The sequence below is a fragment of the Camelus dromedarius genome, unplaced genomic scaffold, assembly GCF_036321535.1.
Source record: "Camelus dromedarius isolate mCamDro1 unplaced genomic scaffold, mCamDro1.pat HAP1_SCAFFOLD_185, whole genome shotgun sequence".
Classification (NCBI taxonomy): domain Eukaryota; kingdom Metazoa; phylum Chordata; class Mammalia; order Artiodactyla; family Camelidae; genus Camelus; species Camelus dromedarius.
In genome coordinates, this window is record NW_026989816.1 from 2,573,847 (window position 1) to 2,596,316 (window position 22,470).

Sequence of the window (22,470 nt, forward strand, 5' to 3'; positions counted from 1 at the left end):
TTGTTGGGAACACAAGGTTTTTTTTCAGTTGGCAACTTCATTCCATACATATATATGGGGAGGTAGAAGTTCCAACACGGTTTTACAGTGAAAACTGCAGGAACTTCAAACCGGCACTAGGAAACAGACTGAGAAAGCAGAGAAAAAGTGTCTCCTGCAACCCGTTCCCTTGGTGCTAGATGAACGAACGTCTCTCCACTTGCTCAGTTCTGAGAGATAAGTCTGTGTGAAAGCCATCCTTCACCTAGCTTGTTGGGAACACAAAGTTTCTTTTCAGTTGCAAACTCCATTCCATACATATACATGAGGAGGTAGAAGCTCCAACACGGTTATACAGTGAAAACTGCAGGAACTTTAAACCGGCAGTAGGAAACAGACTGAGAAAGCAGAGAAAAAGTGTCCCCTGCAACCCGTTCCCTTGGTGCTAGATGAACGAACGTCTCTCCACTTGCTCAGTTCTGAGAGATAAGTGTGTGTGAAAGCCGTCCTTCACCTAGCTTGTTGGGAACACAAAGTTTCTTTTCAGTTGCAAACTCCATTCCATACATATATATGAGGAGGTAGAAGCTCCAACACGGTTTTACAGTGAAAACTGCAGGAACTTTAAACCGGCAGTAGGAAACAGACTGAGAATGCAGAGAAAAAGTGTCTCCTGCAACCCTTTCCCTTGGTGCTAGATGAACGAACGTCTCTCCACTTGCTCAGTTCTGAGAGATAAGTGTGTGTGAAAGCCGTCCTTCACCTAGCTTGTTGGGAACACAAAGTTTCTTTTCAGTTGGCAACTCCATTCAATACATATATATGGGAGGTAGAAGTTCCGACTCGGGTTTACAGTAAAATCTGCAGGAACTTCAAACCGGCACTAGGAAACAGACGGAGAAAGCAGAGAAAAATTGTCTCCTGCAACCAGTTCCCTTGGTGCTAGATGAACGAACGTCTCTCCACTTGCTCAGTTCTGAGAGATAAGTGTGTGTGAAAGCCGTCCTTCACCTAGCTTGTTGGGAACACAAAGTTTTTTTTCAGTTGGCAACTTCATTCCATACATATATATGGGGAGGTAGAAGTTCCAAATCGGTTTTACCATGAAAACTGCAGGAACTTCAAACCGGCACTAGGAAACAGACTGTGAAAGCAGAGAAAAAGTGTCTCCTGCAACCCGTTCCCTTGGTGCTAGATGAACGAACGTCTCTCCACTTGCTCAGTTCTGAGAGATAAGTGTGTGTGAAAGCCGTCCTTCACCTAGCTTGTTGGGAACACAAAGTTTCTTTTCAGTTGCAAACTCCATTCCATACATATATATGAGGAGGTAGAAGCTCCAACACGGTTTTACAGTGAAAACTGCAGGAACTTTAAACCGGCAGTAGGAAACAGACTGAGAAGGCAGAGAAAAAGTGTCTCCTGCAACCGTTCCCTTGGTGCTAGATGAACGAACGACTCTCCACTTGCTCAGATCTGAGAGATAAGTGTGTGTGAAAGCCGTCCTTCACCTAGCTTGTTGGGAACACAAAGTTTCTTTTCAGTTGCAAACTGCATTACATACATATATATGGGGAGGTACAAGCTCCAACACGGTTTTACAGTGAAAACTGCAGGAAATTCAAACCGGCACTAGGAAACAAACTGAGAAAGCAGAGAAAAAGTGTCTCCTGCAACCCGTTCCCTTGGTGCTAGATGAACGAAATTCTCTCCACTTGCTCAGTTCTGAGAGATAAGTGTGTGTGAAAGCCGTCCTTCACCTAGCTTGTTGGGAACACAAAGTTTCTTTTCAGTTGCAAACTCCATTCCATACATATATATGGGGAGGTACAAGCTCCAACACGGTTTTACAGTGAAAACTGCAGGAAATTCAAACCGGCACTAGGAAACAAACTGAGAAAGCAGAGAAAAAGTGTCTCCTGCAACCCGTTCCCTTGGTGCTAGATGAACGAAATTCTCTCCACTTGCTCAGTTCTGAGAGATAAGTGTGTGTGAAAGCCGTCCTTCACCTAGCTTGTTGGGAACACAAAGTTTCTTTTCAGTTGCAAACTCCATTCCATACATATATATGGGGAGGTACTAGCTCCAACTCCGTTTTACAGTGAAAACTGCAGGAACTTCAAACCGGCACTAGGAAACAGACTGAGAAAGCAGAGAAAAAGTGTCTGCTGCAACCCGTTCCCTTGGTGCTAGATGAACGAACGTCTCTCCACTTGCTCAGTTCTGAGAGATAAGTGTGTGTGAAACCCGTCCTTCACCTAGCTTGTTGGGAACACAAAGTTTCTTTTCAGTTGCAAACTCCATTCCATACATATATATGGGGAGGTCCTAGCTCCAACTCCGTTTTACCGTGAAAACTGCAGGAACATCAAACCGGCACTAGGAAACAGACTGAGAAAGCAGAGAAAAAGTGTCTCCTGCAACCCGTTCCCTTGGTGCTAGATGAACGAACGTCTCTCCACTTGCTCAGTTCTGAGAGATAAGTGTGGGTGAAAGCCGTCCTTCACCTAGCTTGTTGGGAACACAAAGTTTCTTTTCAGTTGGCAACTCCATTCAATACATATATATGGGAGGTAGAAGTTCCAACTCGGTTTTACAGTAAAATCTGCAGGAACTTCAAACCGGCACTAGGAAACAGACGGAGAAAGCAGAGAAATATTGTCTCCTGCAACCCGTTCCCTTGGTACTAGATGAACGAAAGTCTCTCCACTTGCTCAGTTCTGAGAGATAATTGTGTGTGAAAGCCGTCCTTCAACTAGCTTGTTGGGAACACAAAGTTTTTTTTCAGTTGGCAACTTCATTCCATATATATATATGGGGAGGTAGAAGTTCCAACACGATTTTACAGTGAAAACTGCAGGAACTTCAAACCGGCACTAGGAAACAGACTGAGAAAGCAGAGAAAAAGTGTCTCCTGCAACCCGTTCCCTTGGTGCTAGATGAACGAACGTCTCTCCACTTGCTCAGTTCTGAGAGATAAGTGTGTGTGAAAGCCGTCCTTCACCTAGCTTGTTGGGAACACAAAGTTTCTTTTCAGTTGCAAACTCCATTCCATACATATATATGAGGAGGTAGAAGCTCCAACACGGTTTTACAGTGAAAACTGCAGGAACTTTAAACCGGCAGTAGGAAACAGACTGAGAAGGCAGAGAAAAAGTGTCTCCTGCAACCCATTCCCTTGGTGCTAGATGAACGAACGTCTCTCCACTTGCTCAGTTCTGAGAGATAAGTGTGTGTGAAAGCCGTCCTTCACCTAGCTTGTTGGGAACACAAAGTTTCTTTTCAGTTGCAAACTCCATTCCATACATATATATGGGGAGGTACCAGCTCCAACTCGGTTTTACAGTGAAAACTGCAGGAACTTCAAACCGGCACTAGGAAACAGACTGAGAAAGCAGAGAAAAAGTGTCTCCTGCAACCCGTTCCCTTGGTGCTAGATGAACGAACGTCTCTCCACTTGCTCAGTTCTGAGAGGAAAGTGTGGGTGAAAGCCGTCCTTCACCTAGCTTGTTGGGAACACAAAGTTTCTTTTCAGTTGCAAACTCCATTCCATACATATATATGAGGAGGTAGAAGCTCCAACACGGTTTTACAGTGAAAACTGCAGGAACTTCAAACCGGCACTAGGAAACAGACTGAGAAAGCAGAGAAAAAGTGTCTCCTGCAACCCGTTCCCTTGGTGCTAGATGAACGAAATTCTCTCCACTTGTTCAGTTCTGAGAGATAAGTGTGTGTGAAAGCCGTCCTTCACCTAGCTTGTTGGGAACACAAAGTTTCTTTTCAGTTGCAAACTCCATTCAATACATATATATGGGGAGGTACTAGCTCCCACTCGGTTTTACAGTGAAAACTGCAGGAACTTCAAACCGGCACTAGGAAACAGACTGAGAATGCAGAGAAAAAGTGTCTCCTGCATCCCGTTCCCTTGGTGCTAGATGAACGAACGTCTCTCCACTTGCTCAGTTCTGAGAGATAAGTGTGTGTGAAAGCCGTCCTTCACCTAGCTTGTTGGGAACACAAAGTTTCTTTTCAGTTGCAAACTCCATTCCATACATATATATGGGGAGGTACTAGCTCCAACTCGGTTTTACAGTGAAAACTGCAGGAACATCAAACCGGCACTAGGAAACAGACTGAGAAAGCAGAGAATAAGTGTCTCCTACAACCCGTTCCCTTGGTGCTAGATGAACGAACGTCTCTCCACTTGCTCAGTTCTGAGAGATAAGTGTGTGTGAAAGCCGTCCTTCACCTAGCTTGTTGGGAACACAAAGTTTCTTTTCAGTTGGCAACTCCATTCAATACATATATATGGGAGGTAGAAGTTCCAACTAGGTTTTACAGTAAAATCTGCAGGAACTTCAAACCGGCACTAGGAAACAGACGGAGAAAGCAGAGAAAAATTGTCTACTGCAACCCGTTCCCTTGGTGCTAGATGAACGAACGTCTCTCCACTTGCTCAGTTCTGAGAGATAAGTGTGTGTGAAACCCGTCCTTCACCTAGCTTGTTGGGAACACAAAGTTTCTTTTCAGTTGCAAACTCCATTCCATACATATATATGGGGAGGTCCTAGCTCCAAATCCGTTTTACCGTGAAAACTGCAGGAACATCAAACCGGCACTAGGAAACAGACTGAGAAAGCAGAGAAAAAGTGTCTCCTGCAACCCGTTCCCTTGGTGCTAGATGAACGAACGTCTCTCCACTTGCTCAGTTCTGAGAGATAAGTGTGGGTGAAAGCCTTCCTTCACCTAGCTTGTTGGGAACACAAAGTTTCTTTTCAGTTGGCAACTCCATTCAATACATATATATGGGAGGTAGAAGTTCCAACTCGGTTTTACAGTAAAATCTGCAGGAACTTCAAACCGGCACTAGGAAACAGACGGAGAAAGCAGAGAAATATTGTCTCCTGCAACCCGTTCCCTTGGTACTAGATGAACGAAAGTCTCTCCACTTGCTCAGTTCTGAGAGATAATTGTGTGTGAAAGCCGTCCTTCAACTAGCTTGTTGGGAACACAAAGTTTTTTTTCAGTTGGCAACTTCATTCCATATATATATATGGGGAGGTAGAAGTTCCAACACGATTTTACAGTGAAAACTGCAGGAACTTCAAACCGGCACTAGGAAACAGACTGAGAAAGCAGAGAAAAAGTGTCTCCTGCAACCCGTTCCCTTGGTGCTAGATGAACGAACGTCTCTCCACTTGCTCAGTTCTGAGAGATAAGTGTGTGTGAAAGCCGTCCTTCACCTAGCTTGTTGGGAACACAAAGTTTCTTTTCAGTTGCAAACTCCATTCCATACATATATATGAGGAGGTAGAAGCTCCAACACGGTTTTACAGTGAAAACTGCAGGAACTTTAAACCGGCAGTAGGAAACAGACTGAGAAGGCAGAGAAAAAGTGTCTCCTGCAACCCATTCCCTTGGTGCTAGATGAACGAACGTCTCTCCACTTGCTCAGTTCTGAGAGATAAGTGTGTGTGAAAGCCGTCCTTCACCTAGCTTGTTGGGAACACAAAGTTTCTTTTCAGTTGCAAACTCCATTCCATACATATATATGGGGAGGTACCAGCTCCAACTCGGTTTTACAGTGAAAACTGCAGGAACTTCAAACCGGCACTAGGAAACAGACTGAGAAAGCAGAGAAAAAGTGTCTCCTGCAACCCGTTCCCTTGGTGCTAGATGAACGAACGTCTCTCCACTTGCTCAGTTCTGAGAGGAAAGTGTGGGTGAAAGCCGTCCTTCACCTAGCTTGTTGGGAACACAAAGATTCTTTTCAGTTGCAAACTCCATTCCATACATATATATGAGGAGGTAGAAGCTCCAACACGGTTTTACAGTGAAAACTGCAGGAACTTCAAACCGGCACTAGGAAACAGACTGAGAAAGCAGAGAAAAAGTGTCTCCTGCAACCCGTTCCCTTGGTGCTAGATGAACGAAATTCTCTCCACTTGTTCAGTTCTGAGAGATAAGTGTGTGTGAAAGCCGTCCTTCACCTAGCTTGTTGGGAACACAAAGTTTCTTTTCAGTTGCAAACTCCATTCAATACATATATATGGGGAGGTACTAGCTCCCACTCGGTTTTACAGTGAAAACTGCAGGAACTTCAAACCGGCACTAGGAAACAGACTGAGAATGCAGAGAAAAAGTGTCTCCTGCATCCCGTTCCCTTGGTGCTAGATGAACGAACGTCTCTCCACTTGCTCAGTTCTGAGAGATAAGTGTGTGTGAAAGCCGTCCTTCACCTAGCTTGTTGGGAACACAAAGTTTCTTTTCAGTTGCAAACTCCATTCCATACATATATATGGGGAGGTACTAGCTCCAACTCGGTTTTACAGTGAAAACTGCAGGAACATCAAACCGGCACTAGGAAACAGACTGAGAAAGCAGAGAATAAGTGTCTCCTACAACCCGTTCCCTTGGTGCTAGATGAACGAACGTCTCTCCACTTGCTCAGTTCTGAGAGATAAGTGTGTGTGAAAGCCGTCCTTCACCTAGCTTGTTGGGAACACAAAGTTTCTTTTCAGTTGGCAACTCCATTCAATACATATATATGGGAGGTAGAAGTTCCAACTAGGTTTTACAGTAAAATCTGCAGGAACTTCAAACCGGCACTAGGAAACAGACGGAGAAAGCAGAGAAAAATTGTCTACTGCAACCCGTTCCCTTGGTGCTAGATGAACGAACGTCTCTCCACTTGCTCAGTTCTGAGAGATAAGTGTGTGTGAAAGCCGTCCTTCACCTAGCTTGTTGGGAACACAAAGTTTTTTTTCAGTTGGCAACTTCATTCCATACATATATATGGGGAGGTAGAAGTACCAACACGGTTTTACAGTGAAAACTGCAGGAACTTCAAACCGGCACTAGGAAACAGACTGAGAAAGCAGAGAAAAAGTGTCTCCTGCAACCCTTTCCCCTGGTGCTAGATGAACGAACGTTTCTCCACTTGCTCAGTTCTGAGAGATAAGTGTGTGTGAAAGCCGTCCTTCACCTAGCTTGTTGGGAACACAAAGTTTCTTTTCAGTTGCAAACTCCATTCCATACATATATATGGGGAGGTAGAAGTTCCAACACGGTTTTACAGTGAAAACTGCAGGAACTTCAAACCGGCACTAGGAAACAGACTGAGAAAGCAGAGAAAAAGTGTCTCCTGCAACCCGTTCCCTTGGTGCTAGATGAACGAACGTCTCTCCACTTGCTCAGTTCTGAGAGATAAGTGTGTGTGAAAGCCGTCCTTCACCTAGCTTGTTGGGGACACAAAGTTTCTTTTCAGTTGCAAACTCCATTCCATACATATATATGGGGAGGTACAAGCTCCAACACTGTTTTACAGTGAAAACTGCAGGATCTTAAAACCGGCACTAGGAAACAGACTGAGAAAGCAGAGAAAAAGTGTCTCCTGCAACCCGTTCCCTTGGTGCTAGATGAACGAACGTCTCTCCACTTGCTCAGTTCTGAGAGGAAAGTGTGTGTAAAAGCCGACCTTCACCTAGCCTTTTGGGAACACAAAGTTTCTTTTCAGTTGCAAACTCCATTCCATACATATATATGAGGAGGTAGAAGCTCCAACACGGTTTTACAGTGAAAACTGCAGGAACTTTAAACCGGCACTAGGAAACAGACTGAGAAAGCAGAGAAAAAGTGTCTCCTGCAACCCGTTCCCTTGGTGCTAGATGAACGAACGCCTCTCCACTTGCTCAGTTCTGAGGGATAAGTGTGTGTGAAAGCCTTCCTTCACCTAGCTTGTTGGGAACACAAAGTTTCTTTTCAGTTGCAAACTCCATTCCATACATATATATGGGGAGGTATTAGCTCCAACTCGGGTTTACAGTGAAAACTGCAGGAACTTCAAACCGGCACTAGGAAACAGACTGAGAAAGCAGAGAAAAAGTGTCTCCTGCAACCCGTTCCCTTGGTGCTAGATGAACGAACGTCTCTCCACTTGCTCAGTTCTGAGAGATAAGTGTGTGTGAAAGCTGTCCTTCACCTAGCTTGTTGGGAACACAAAGTTTCTTTTCAGTTGCAAACTCCATTCCATACATATATATGGGGAGGTACAAGCTCCAACACGGTTTTACAGTGAAAACTGCAGGAACTTCAAACCGGCACTAGGAAACAGACTGAGAAAGCAGAGAAAAATTGTCTCCTGCAAACCGTTCCCTTGGTGCTAGATGAACGAACGTCTCTCCACATGCTCAGTTCTGAGAGATAAGGGTGTGTGAAAGCCGTCCTTCACCTAGCTTGTTGGGAACACAAAGTTTCTTTTCAGTTGCAAACTCCATTCCATACATATATATGGGGAGGTACTAGCTCCAACTCGGTTTTACAATGAAAACTGCAGGAACTTCAAACCGGCACTAGGAAACATACTGAGAAAGCAGAGAAAAAGTGTCTCCTGCAACCCGTTCCCTTGGTGCTAGATGAACGAACGTCTCTCCTCTTCCTCAGTTCTGAGAGATAAGTGTGTGTGAAAGCCGTCCTTCACCTAGCTTGTTGGGAACACAAAGTTTCTTTTCAGTTACAAACTCCATTCCATACATATATATGGGGAGGTACTAGCTCCAACTCGGTTTTACAGTGAAAACTGCAGGAACTTCAAACCGGCACTAGGAAACAGACTGAGAAAGCAGAGAAAAAGTGTCTCCTGCAACCCGTTCCCTTGGTGCTAGATGAACGAACGTCTCTCCACTTGCTCAGTTCTGAGAGATAATTGTGTGTGAAAGCTGTCCTTCACCTAGCTTGTTGGGAACACAAAGTTTCTTTTCAGTTGCAAACTCCATTCCATACATATATATGGGGAGGTACAAGCTCCAACACGGTTTTACAGTGAAAACTGCAGGAACTTCAAACCGGCACTAGGAAACAGACTGAGAAAGCAGAGAAAAAGTGTCTCCTGCAACCCGTTCCCTCGGTGCTAGATGAACGAACGTCTCTCCACTTGCTCAGTTCTGAGAGATAAGTGTGTGTGAAAGCCGTTCTTCAACTAGCTTGTTGGGAACACAAAGTTTCTTTTCAGTTGCAAACTCCATTCCATACATATATATGGGGAGGTACAAGCTCCAACACGGTTTTACAGTGAAAACTGCAGGAACTTCAAACCGGCACTAGGAAACAGACTGAGAAAGCAGAGAAAAAGTGTCTCCTGCAACCCGTTCCCTTGGTGCTAGATGAACGAACGTCTCTCCACATGCTCAGTTCTGAGAGATAAGTGTGTGTGAAAGCCGTCCTTCACCTAGCTTGTTGGGAACACAAAGTTTCTTTTCAGTTGCAAACTCCATTCCATACATATATACGGGGAGGTACTAGCTCCAAATCGGTTTTACAATGAAAACTGCAGGAACTTCAAACCGGCACTAGGAAACATACTGAGAAAGCAGAGAAAAAGTGTCTCCTGCAACCCGTTCCCTTGGTGCTAGATGAACGAAGGTCTCTCCTCTTCCTCAGTTCTGAGAGATAAGTGTGTGTGAAAGCCGTCCTTCACCTAGCTTGTTGGGAACACAAAGTTTCTTTTCAGTTGCAAACTCCATTCCATACGTATATACGGGGAGGTACTAGCTCCAACTCGGTTTTACAGTGAAAACTGCAGGAACTTCAAACCGGCACTAGGAAACAGACTGAGAAAGCAGAGAAAAAGTGTCTCCTGCAACCCGTTCCCTTGGTGCTAGATGAACGAACGTCTCTCCACTTGCTCAGTTCTGAGAGATAAGTGTGTGTGAAAGCTGTCCTTCACCTAGCTTGTTGGGAACACAAAGTTTCTTTTCAGTTGCAAACTCCATTCCATACATATATATGGGGAGGTACAAGCTCCAACACGGTTTTACAGTGAAAACTGCAGGAACTTCAAACCGGCACTAGGAAACAGACTGAGAAAGCAGAGAAAAAGTGTCCCTGCAACCCGTTCCCTCGGTGCTAGATGAACGAACGTCTCTCCACATGCTCAGTTCTGAGAGATAAGTGTGTGTGAAAGCCGTCCTTCACCTAGCTTGTTGGGAACACAAAGTTTCTTTTCAGTTGCAAACTCCATTCCATACATATATATGGGGAGGTACTAGCTCCAACTCGGTTTTACAATGAAAACTGCAGGAACTTCAAACCGGCACTAGGAAACATACTGAGAAAGCAGAGAAAAAGTGTCTCCTGCAACCCGTTCCCTTGGTGCTAGATGAACGAAGGTCTCTCCTCTTCCTCAGTTCTGAGAGAAAAGTGTGTGTGAAAGCCGTCCTTCACCTAGCTTGTTGGGAACACAAAGTTTCTTTTCAGTTGCAAACTCCATTCCATACATATATATGGGGAGGTACTAGCTCCAACTCGGTTTTACAGTGAAAACTGCAGGAACTTCAAACCGGCACTAGGAAACAGACTGAGAAAGCAGAGAAAAAGTGTCTCCTGCAACCCGTTCCCTTGGTGCTAGATGAACGAACGTCTCTCCACTTGCTCAGTTCTGAGAGATAAGTGTGTGTGAAAGCCATCCTTCACCTAGCTTGTTGGGTACACAAAGTTTCTTTTCAGTTGCAAACTCCATTCCATACATATACATGAGGAGGTAGAAGCTCCAACACGGTTTTACAGTGAAAACTGCAGGAACTTTAAAACGGCAGTAGGAAACAGACTGAGAAGGCAGAGAAAAATTGTCTCCTGCAACCCTTTCCCTTGGTGCTAGATGAACGAACGTCTCTCCACTTGCTCAGTTCTGAGAGATAAGTGTGTGTGAAAGCCGTCCTTCACCTAGCTTGTTGGGAACACAAAGTTTCTTTTCAGTTGCAAACTCCATTCCATACATATATATGGGGAGGTGCTAGCTCCAACTCGGTTTTACAGTGAAATCTGCAGGAACTTCAAACCGGCACTAGGAAACAGACTGAGAAAGCAGAGAAAAAGTGTCTCCTGCAACCCGTTCCCTTGGTGCTAGATGAACGAACGTCTCTCCACTTGCTCAGTTCTGAGAGATAAGTGTGTGTGAAAGCCGTCCTTCACCTAGTTTGTTGGGGACACAAAGTTTCTTTTCAGTTGCAAACTCCATTCCATACATATATATGGGGAGGTACAAGCTCCAACACGGTTTTACAGTGAAAACTGCAGGAACTTAAAACCGGCACTAGGAAACAGACTGAGAAAGCAGAGAAAAAGTGTCTCCTGCAACCCGTTCCCTTGGTGCTAGATGAACGAACGTCTCTCCACTTGCTCAGTTCTGAGAGGAGTGTGTGTGTGAAAGCCGTCCTTCACCTAGCTTGTTGGGAACACAAAGTTTCTTTTCAGTTGCAAACTCCATTCCATACATATATATGGTGAGGTAGTAGCTCCAACTCTGTTTTACAGTGAAAACTGCAGGAACTTCAAACCGGCACTAGGAAACAGACTGAGAAAGCAGAGAAAAAGTGTCTCCTGCAACCCGTTCCCTTGGTGCTAGATGAACGAACGTCTCTCCACTTGCTCAGTTCTGAGAGATAAGTGTGTGTGAAAGCTGTCCTTCACCTAGCTTGTTGGGAACACAAAGTTTCTTTTCAGTTGCAAACTCCATTCCATACATATATATGGGGAGGTACAAGCTCCAACACGGTTTTACAGTGAAAACTGCAGGAACTTCAAACCGGCACTAGGAAACAGACTGAGAAAGCAGAGAAAAAGTGTCTCCTGCAACCCGATCCCTCGGTGCTAGATGAACGAACGTCTCTCCACTTGCTCAGTTCTGAGAGATAAGTGTGTGTGAAAGCCGTTCATCACCTAGCTTGTTGGGAACACAAAGTTTCTTTTCAGTTGCAAACTCCATTCCATACATATATATGGGGAGGTACAAGCTCCAACACGGTTTTACAGTGAAAACTGCAGGAACTTCAAACCGGCACTAGGAAACAGACGGAGAAAGCAGAGAAAAAGTGTCTCCTGCAACCCGTTCCCTTGGTGCTAGATGAACGAACGTCTCTCCACATGCTCAGTTCTGAGAGATAAGTGTGTGTGAAAGCCGTCCTTCACCTAGCTTGTTGGGAACACAAAGTTTCTTTTCAGTTGCAAACTCCATTCCATACATATATATGGGGAGGTAGAAGCTCCAACTCGGTTTTACAGTGAAAACTGCAGGAACTTCAAACCGGCACTAGGAAACATACTGAGAAAGCAGAGAAAAAGTGTCTCCTGCAACCCGTTCCCTTGGTGCTAGATGAACGAAGGTCTCTCCTCTTCCTCAGTTCTGAGAGATAAGTGTGTGTGAAAGCCGTCCTTCACCTAGCTTGTTGGGAACACAAAGTTTCTTTTCAGTTGCAAACTCCATTCCATACATATATATGGGGAGGTACTAGCTCCAACTCGGTTTTACAGTGAAAACTGCAGGAACATCAAACCGGCACTAGGAAACAGACTGAGAAAGCAGAGAATAAGTGTCTCCTACAACCCGTTCCCTTGGTGCTAGATGAACGAACGTCTCTCCACTTGCTCAGTTCTGAGAGGAAAGTGTGTGTGAAAGCCGACCTTCACCTAGCCTTTTGGGAACACAAAGTTTCTTTTCAGTTGCAAACTCCATTCCATACATATATATGAGGAGGTAGAAGCTCCAACACGGTTTTACAGTGAAAACTGCAGGAACTTTAAACCGGCACTAGGAAACAGACTGAGAAAGCAGAGAAAAAGTGTCTCCTGCAACCCGTTCCCTTGGTGCTAGATGAACGAACGCCTCTCCACTTGCTCAGTTCTGAGGGATAAGTGTGTGTGAAAGCCTTCCTTCACCTAGCTTGTTGGGAACACAAAGTTTCTTTTCAGTTGCAAACTCCATTCCATATATATATATGGGGAGGTACAAGCTCCAACATGATTTTACAGTGAAAACTGCAGGAACTTCAAACCGGCACTAGGAAACAGACTGAGAAAGCAGAGAAAAAGTGTCTCCTGCAACCCGTTCCCTCGGTGCTAGATGAACGAACGTCTCTCCACTTGCTCAGTTCTGAGAGATAAGTGTGTGTGAAAGCCGTTCTTCACCTAGCTTGTTGGGAACACAAAGTTTCTTTTCAGTTGCAAACTCCATTCCATACATATATATGGGGAGGTACAAGCTCCAACACGGTTTTACAGTGAAAACTGCAGGAACTTCAAACCGGCACTAGGAAACAGACTGAGAAAGCAGAGAAAAATTGTCTCCTGCAAACCGTTCCCTTGGTGCTAGATGAACGAACGTCTCTCCACATGCTCAGTTCTGAGAGATAAGGGTGTGTGAAAGCCGTCCTTCACCTAGCTTGTTGGGAACACAAAGTTTCTTTTCAGTTGCAAACTCCATTCCATACATATATATGGGGAGGTACTAGCTCCAACTCGGTTTTACAATGAAAACTGCAGGAACTTCAAACCGGCACTAGGAAACATACTGAGAAAGCAGAGAAAAAGTGTCTCCTGCAACCCGTTCCCTTGGTGCTAGATGAACGAACGTCTCTCCTCTTCCTCAGTTCTGAGAGATAAGTGTGTGTGAAAGCCGTCCTTCACCTAGCTTGTTGGGAACACAAAGTTTCTTTTCAGTTGCAAACTCCATTCCATACATATATATGGGGAGGTACTAGCTCCAACTCGGTTTTACAGTGAAAACTGCAGGAACTTCAAACCGGCACTAGGAAACAGACTGAGAAAGCAGAGAAAAAGTGTCTCCTGCAACCCGTTCCCTTGGTGCTAGATGAACGAACGTCTCTCCACTTGCTCAGTTCTGAGAGATAATTGTGTGTGAAAGCTGTCCTTCACCTAGCTTGTTGGGAACACAAAGTTTCTTTTCAGTTGCAAACTCCATTCCATACATATATATGGGGAGGTACAAGCTCCAACACGGTTTTACAGTGAAAACTGCAGGAACTTCAAACCGGCACTAGGAAACAGACTGAGAAAGCAGAGAAAAAGTGTCTCCTGCAACCCGTTCCCTCGGTGCTAGATGAACGAACGTCTCTCCACTTGCTCAGTTCTGAGAGATAAGTGTGTGTGAAAGCCGTTCTTCAACTAGCTTGTTGGGAACACAAAGTTTCTTTTCAGTTGCAAACTCCATTCCATACATATATATGGGGAGGTACAAGCTCCAACACGGTTTTACAGTGAAAACTGCAGGAACTTCAAACCGGCACTAGGAAACAGACTGAGAAAGCAGAGAAAAAGTGTCTCCTGCAACCCGTTCCCTTGGTGCTAGATGAACGAACGTCTCTCCACATGCTCAGTTCTGAGAGATAAGTGTGTGTGAAAGCCGTCCTTCACCTAGCTTGTTGGGAACACAAAGTTTCTTTTCAGTTGCAAACTCCATTCCATACATATATACGGGGAGGTACTAGCTCCAAATCGGTTTTACAATGAAAACTGCAGGAACTTCAAACCGGCACTAGGAAACATACTGAGAAAGCAGAGAAAAAGTGTCTCCTGCAACCCGTTCCCTTGGTGCTAGATGAACGAAGGTCTCTCCTCTTCCTCAGTTCTGAGAGATAAGTGTGTGTGAAAGCCGTCCTTCACCTAGCTTGTTGGGAACACAAAGTTTCTTTTCAGTTGCAAACTCCATTCCATACGTATATACGGGGAGGTACTAGCTCCAACTCGGTTTTACAGTGAAAACTGCAGGAACTTCAAACCGGCACTAGGAAACAGACTGAGAAAGCAGAGAAAAAGTGTCTCCTGCAACCCGTTCCCTTGGTGCTAGATGAACGAACGTCTCTCCACTTGCTCAGTTCTGAGAGATAAGTGTGTGTGAAAGCTGTCCTTCACCTAGCTTGTTGGGAACCCAAAGTTTCTTTTCAGTTGCAAACTCCATTCCATACATATATATGGGGAGGTACAAGCTCCAACACGGTTTTACAGTGAAAACTGCAGGAACTTCAAACCGGCACTAGGAAACAGACTGAGAAAGCAGAGAAAAAGTGTCTCCTGCAACCCGTTCCCTCGGTGCTAGATGAACGAACGTCTCTCCACATGCTCAGTTCTGAGAGATAAGTGTGTGTGAAAGCCGTCCTTCACCTAGCTTGTTGGGAACACAAAGTTTCTTTTCAGTTGCAAACTCCATTCCATACATATATATGGGGAGGTACTAGCTCCAACTCGGTTTTACAATGAAAACTGCAGGAACTTCAAACCGGCACTAGGAAACATACTGAGAAAGCAGAGAAAAAGTGTCTCCTGCAACCCGTTCCCTTGGTGCTAGATGAACGAAGGTCTCTCCTCTTCCTCAGTTCTGAGAGAAAAGTGTGTGTGAAAGCCGTCCTTCACCTAGCTTGTTGGGAACACAAAGTTTCTTTTCAGTTGCAAACTCCATTCCATACATATATATGGGGAGGTACTAGCTCCAACTCGGTTTTACAGTGAAAACTGCAGGAACTTCAAACCGGCACTAGGAAACAGACTGAGAAAGCAGAGAAAAAGTGTCTCCTGCAACCCGTTCCCTTGGTGCTAGATGAACGAACGTCTCTCCACTTGCTCAGTTCTGAGAGATAAGTGTGTGTGAAAGCCATCCTTCACCTAGCTTGTTGGGTACACAAAGTTTCTTTTCAGTTGCAAACTCCATTCCATACATATACATGAGGAGGTAGAAGCTCCAACACGGTTTTACAGTGAAAACTGCAGGAACTTTAAAACGGCAGTAGGAAACAGACTGAGAAGGCAGAGAAAAATTGTCTCCTGCAACCCTTTCCCTTGGTGCTAGATGAACGAACGTCTCTCCACTTGCTCAGTTCTGAGAGATAAGTGTGTGTGAAAGCCGTCCTTCACCTAGCTTGTTGGGAACACAAAGTTTCTTTTCAGTTGCAAACTCCATTCCATACATATATATGGGGAGGTGCTAGCTCCAACTCGGTTTTACAGTGAAATCTGCAGGAACTTCAAACCGGCACTAGGAAACAGACTGAGAAAGCAGAGAAAAAGTGTCTCCTGCAACCCGTTCCCTTGGTGCTAGATGAACGAACGTCTCTCCACTTGCTCAGTTCTGAGAGATAAGTGTGTGTGAAAGCCGTCCTTCACCTAGTTTGTTGGGGACACAAAGTTTCTTTTCAGTTGCAAACTCCATTCCATACATATATATGGGGAGGTACAAGCTCCAACACGGTTTTACAGTGAAAACTGCAGGAACTTAAAACCGGCACTAGGAAACAGACTGAGAAAGCAGAGAAAAAGTGTCTCCTGCAACCCGTTCCCTTGGTGCTAGATGAACGAACGTCTCTCCACTTGCTCAGTTCTGAGAGGAGTGTGTGTGTGAAAGCCGTCCTTCACCTAGCTTGTTGGGAACACAAAGTTTCTTTTCAGTTGCAAACTCCATTCCATACATATATATGGTGAGGTACTAGCTCCAACTCGGTTTTACAGTGAAAACTGCAGGAACTTCAAACCGGCACTAGGAAACAGACTGAGAAAGCAGAGAAAAAGTGTCTCCTGCAACCCGTTCCCTTGGTGCTAGATGAACGAACGTCTCTCCACTTGCTCAGTTCTGAGAGATAAGTGTGTGTGAAAGCTGTCCTTCACCTAGCTTGTTGGGAACACAAAGTTTCTTTTCAGTTGCAAACTCCATTCCATACATATATATGGGGAGGTACAAGCTCCAACACGGTTTTACAGTGAAAACTGCAGGAACTTCAAACCGGCACTAGGAAACAGACTGAGAAAGCAGAGAAAAAGTGTCTCCTGCAACCCGATCCCTCGGTGCTAGATGAACGAACGTCTCTCCACTTGCTCAGTTCTGAGAGATAAGTGTGTGTGAAAGCCGTTCATCACCTAGCTTGTTGGGAACACAAAGTTTCTTTTCAGTTGCAAACTCCATTCCATACATATATATGGGGAGGTACAAGCTCCAACACGGTTTTACAGTGAAAACTGCAGGAACTTCAAACCGGCACTAGGAAACAGACGGAGAAAGCAGAGAAAAAGTGTCTCCTGCAACCCGTTCCCTTGGTGCTAGATGAACGAACGTCTCTCCACATGCTCAGTTCTGAGAGATAAGTGTGTGTGAAAGCCGTCCTTCACCTAGCTTGTTGGGAACACAAAGTTTCTTTTCAGTTGCAAACTCCATTCCATACATATATATGGGGAGGTACTAGCTCCAACTCGGTTTTACAATGAAAACTGCAGGAACTTCAAACCGGCACTAGGAAACATACTGAGAAAGCAGAGAAAAAGTGTCTCCTGCAACCCGTTCCCTTGGTGCTAGATGAACGAAGGTCTCTCCTCTTCCTCAGTTCTGAGAGATAAGTGTGTGTGAAAGCCGTCCTTCACCTAGCTTGTTGGGAACACAAAGTTTCTTTTCAGTTGCAAACTTCATTCCATACATATATACGGGGAGGTACTAGCTCCAACTCGGTTTTACAGTGAAAACTGCAGGAACTTCAAACCGGCACTAGGAAACAGACTGAGAAAGCAGAGAAAAAGTGTCTCCTGCAACCCGTTCCCTTGGTGCTAGATGAACGAACGTCTCTCCACTTGCTCAGTTCTGAGAGATAAGTGTGTGTGAAAGCTGTCCTTCACCTAGCTTGTTGGGAACACAAAGTTTCTTTTCAGTTGCAAACTCCATTCCATACATATATATGGGGAGGTACAAGCTCCAACACGGTTTTACAGTGAAAACTGCAGGAACTTCAAACCGGCACTAGGAAACAGACTGAGAAAGCAGAGAAAAAGTGTCTCCTGCAACCCGTTCCCTCGGTGCTAGATGAACGAACGTCTCTCCACATGCTCAGTTCTGAGAGATAAGTGTGTGTGAAAGCCGTCCTTCACCTAGCTTGTTGGGAACACAAATTTTCTTTTCAGTTGCAAACTCCATTCCATTCATATATATGGGGAGGTACTAGCTCCAACACGGTTTTACAATGAAAACTGCAGGAACTTCAAACCGGCACTAGGAAACATACTGAGAAAGCAGAGAAAAAGTGTCTCCTGCAACCCGTTCCCTTGGTGCTAGATGAACGAAGGTCTCTCCTCTTCCTCAGTTCTGAGAGATAAGTGTGTGTGAAAGCCGTCCTTCACCTAGCTTGTTGGGAACACAAAGTTTCTTTTCAGTTGCAAACTCCATTCCATACATATATATGGGGAGGTACTAGCTCCAACTCGGTTTTACAGTGAAAACTGCAGGAACTTCAAACCGGCACTAGGAAACAGACTGAGAAAGCAGAGAAAAAGTGTCTCCTGCAACCCGTTCCCTCGGTGCTAGATGAACGAACGTCTCTCCACATGCTCAGTTCTGAGAGATAAGTGTGTGTGAAAGCCGTCCTTCACCTAGCTTGTTGGGAACACAAAGTTTCTGTTCAGTTGCAAACTCAATTCCCTACATATATATGGGGAGGTAGAAGTTCCAACACGGTTTTACAGTGAAAACTGCAGGAACTTCAAACCGGCACTAGGAAACAGACTGAGAAAGCAGAGAAAAAGTGTCTCCTGCAAACCGTTCCCTTGGTGCTAGATGAACGAACGTCTCTCCACTTGCTAAGTTCTGAGAGATAAGTGTGTGTGAAAGCCATCCTTCACCTAGCTTGTTGGGAACACAAAGTTTCTTTTCAGTTGCAAACTCCATTCCATACATATATATGAGGAGGTAGAAGCTCCAACACGGTTTTACAGTGAAAACTGCAGGAACTTTAAACCGGCAGTAGGAAACAGACTGAGAAGGCAGAGAAAAAGTGTCTCCTGCAACCCGTTCCCTTGGTGCTAGATGAACGAAATTCTCTCCATTTGCTCAGTTCTGAGAGATAAGTGTGTGTGAAAGCCGTCCTTCACCTAGCTTGTTGGGAACACAAAGTTTCTTTTCAGTTGCAAACTCCATTCCATGCATATATATGGGGAGGTACTAGCTCCAACTCCGTTTTACAGTGAAAACTGCAGAAACTTCAAACCGGCACTAGGAAACAGACTGAGAAAGCAGAGAAAAAGTGTCTCCTGCAACCCGTTCCCTTGGTGCTAGATGAACGAAGGTCTCTCCACTTGCTCAGTTCTGAGAGATAACTGTGTGTGAAAGCCGTCCTTCACCTAGCTTGTTGGGAACACAAAGTTTCTTTTCAGTTGCAAACTCCATTCCATACATATATATGGGGAGGTACTAGCTCCAACTCGGTTTTACAGTGAAAACAGCAGGAACATCAAACCGGCACTAGGAAACAGACTGAGAAAGCAGAGAAAAAGTGTCTCCTGCAACCCGTTCCCTTGGTGCTAGATGAACGAACGTCTCTCCACTTGCTCAGTTCTGAGAGATAAGTGTGTGTGAAAGCCGTCCTTCACCTAGCTTGTTGGGAACACAAAGTTTCTTTTCAGTTGGCAAATCCATTCAATACATATATATGGGAGGTAGAAGTTCCAACTCGGTTTTACAGTAAAATCTGCAGGAACTTCAAACCGGCACTAGGAAACAGACGGAGAAAGCAGAGAAAAATTGTCTCCTGCAACCCGTTCCCTTGGTGCTAAATGAACGAACGTCTCTCCACTTGCTCAGTTCTGAGAGATAAGTGTGTGTGAAAGCCGTCCTTCACCTAGCTTGTTGGGAACACAAAGTTTTTTTTCAGTTGGCAACTTCATTCCATACATATATATGGGGAGGTAGAAGTTCCAACACGGTTTTACAGTGAAAACTGCAGGAACTTCAAACCGGCACTAGGAAACAGACTGAGAAGGCAGAGAAAAAGTGTCTCCTGCAACCCGTTCCCTTGGTGCTAGATGAACGAACGTCTCTCCACTTGTTCAGTTCTGAGAGATAAGTGTGTGTGAAAGCCGTCCTTCACCTAGCTTGTTGGGAACACAAAGTTTCTTTTCAGTTGCAAACTCCATTCCATACATATATATGAGGAGGAAGAAGCTCCAACACGGTTTTACAGTGAAAACTGCAGGAACTTTAAACCGGCAGTAGGAAACAGACTGAGAAGGCAGAGAAAAAGTGTCTCCTGCAAACCTTTCCCTTGGTGCTAGATGAACGAACGTCTCTCCACTTGCTCAGTTCTGAGAGATAAGTGTGTGTGAAAGCCGTCCTTCACCTAGCTTGTTGGGAACACAAAGTTTCTTTTCAGTTGCAAACTCCATTCCATACATATATATGGGGAGGTACTAGCTCCAACTCCGTTTTACAGTGAAAACTGCAGGAACTTCAAACCGGCACTAGGAAACAGACTGAGAAACCAGAGAAAAATGTCTCCTGCAACCCGTTCCCTTGGTGCTAGATGAACGAAATTCTCTCAACTTGCTCAGCTCTGAGAGATAAGTGTGTGTGAAAGCCGTCCTTCACCTAGCTTGTTGGGAACACAAAGTTTCTTTTCAGTTGCAAACTCCATTCCATACATATATATGGGTTGGTACTAGCTCCAACTCCGTTTTACAGTGAAAACTGCAGGAACTTCAAACCGGCACTAGGAAACAGACTGAGAAAGCAGAGAAAAAGTGTCTCCTGCAACCCGTTCCCTTGGTGCTAGATGAACGAACGTCTCTCCACTTGCTCAGTTCTGAGAGATAAGTGTGTGTGAAAGCCGTCCTTCACCTAGCTTGTTGGGAACACAAAGTTTCTTTTCAGTTGCAAACTCCATTCCATACATATATATGGGGAGGTACTAGCTCCAACTCGGATTTACAGTGAAAACTGCAGGAACTTCAAACCGGCACTAGGAAACAGACTGAGAAAGCAGAGAAAAAGTGTCTCCTGCAACCCGTTCCCTTGGTGCTAGATGAACGAACGTCTCTCCACTTGTTCAGTTCTGAGAGATAAGTGTGTGTGAAAGCCGTCCTTCACCTAGCTTGTTGGGAACACAAAGTTTTTTTTCAGTTGGCAACTTCATTCCATACATATATATGGGGAGGTAGAAGTTCCAACACGGTTTTACAGTGAAAACTGCAGGAACTTCAAACCGGCACTAGGAAACAGACTGAGAAGGCAGAGAAAAAGTGTCTCCTGCAACCCGTTCCCTTGGTGCTAGATGAACGAACGTCTCTCCACTTGTTCAGTTCTGAGAGATAAGTGTGTGTGAAAGCCGTCCTTCACCTAGCTTGTTGGGAACACAAAGTTTCTTTTCAGTTGCAAACTCCATTCCATAAATATATATGAGGAGGTAGAAGCTCCAACACGGTTTTACAGTGAAAACTGCAGGAACTTTAAACCGGCAGTAGGAAACAGACTGAGAAGGCAGAGAAAAAGTGTCTCCTGCAAACCTTTCCCTTGGTGCTAGATGAACGAACGTCTCTCCACTTGCTCAGTTCTGAAAGATAAGTGTGTGTGAAAGCCGTCCTTCACCTAGCTTGTTGGGAACACAAAGTTTCTTTTCAGTTGCAAACTCCATTCCATACATATATATGGGGAGGTACTAGCTCCAACTCGGATTTACAGTGAAAACTGCAGGAACTTCAAACCGGCACTAGGAAACAGACTGAGAAAGCAGAGAAAAAGTGTCTCCTGCAACCCGTTCCCTTGGTGCTAGATGAACGAACGTCTCTCCACTTGCTCAGTTCTGAGACATAAGTGTGTGTGAAAGCCGTCCTTCACCTAGCTTGTAGGGGACACAAAGTTTCTTTTCAGTTGCAAACTCCATTCCATACATATATATGGGGAGGTACAAGCTCCAACACGGTTTTACAGTGAAAACTGCAGGAACTTCAAACCGGCACTAGGAAAAAGACTGAGAAAGCAGAGAAAAAGTGTCTCCTGCAACCCGTTCCCTTGGTGCTAGATGAACGAACGTCTCTCCACTTGCTCAGTTTTGAGAGGAAAGTGTGTGTGAAAGCCGTCCTTCACCTAGCTTGTTGGGAACACAAAGTTTCTTTTCAGTTGCAAACTCCATTCCATACATATATATGAGGAGGTAGAAGATTCAACACGGTTTTACAGTGAAAACTGCAGGAACTTCAAACCGGCACTAGGAAACAGACTGAGAAAGCAGAGAAAAATGTCTCCTGCAACCCGTTCCCTTGGTGCTAGATGAACGAAATTCTCTCAACTTGCTCAGTTCTGAGAGATAAGTGTGTGTGAAAGCCGTCCTTCAACTAGCTTGTTGGAAACACAAAGTTTCTTTTCAGTTGCAAACTCCATTCCATACATATATATGGGGAGGTACTAGCTCCAACTCCGTTTTACAGTGAAAACTGCAGGAACTTCAAACCGGCACTAGGAAACAGACTGAGAAAGCAGAGAAAAATGTCTCCTGCAACCCGTTCCCTTGGTGCTAGATGAACGAAATTCTCTCAACTTGCTCAGTTCTGAGAGATAAGTGTGTGTGAAAGCCGTCCTTCACCTAGCTTGTTGGGAACACAAAGTTTCTTTTCAGTTGCAAACTCCATTCCATACATATATATGAGGAGGTAGAAGCTCCAACACGGTTTTACAGTGAAAACTGCAGGAACTTTAAACCGGCAGTAGGAAACAGACTGAGAAGGCAGAGAAAAAGTGTCTCCTGCAAACCTTTCCCTTGGTGCTAGATGAACGAACGTCTCTCCACTTGCTCAGTTCTGAAAGATAAGTGTGTGTGAAAGCCGTCCTTCACCTAGCTTGTTGGGAACACAAAGTTTCTTTTCAGTTGCAAACTCCATTCCATACATATATATGGGGAGGTACTAGCT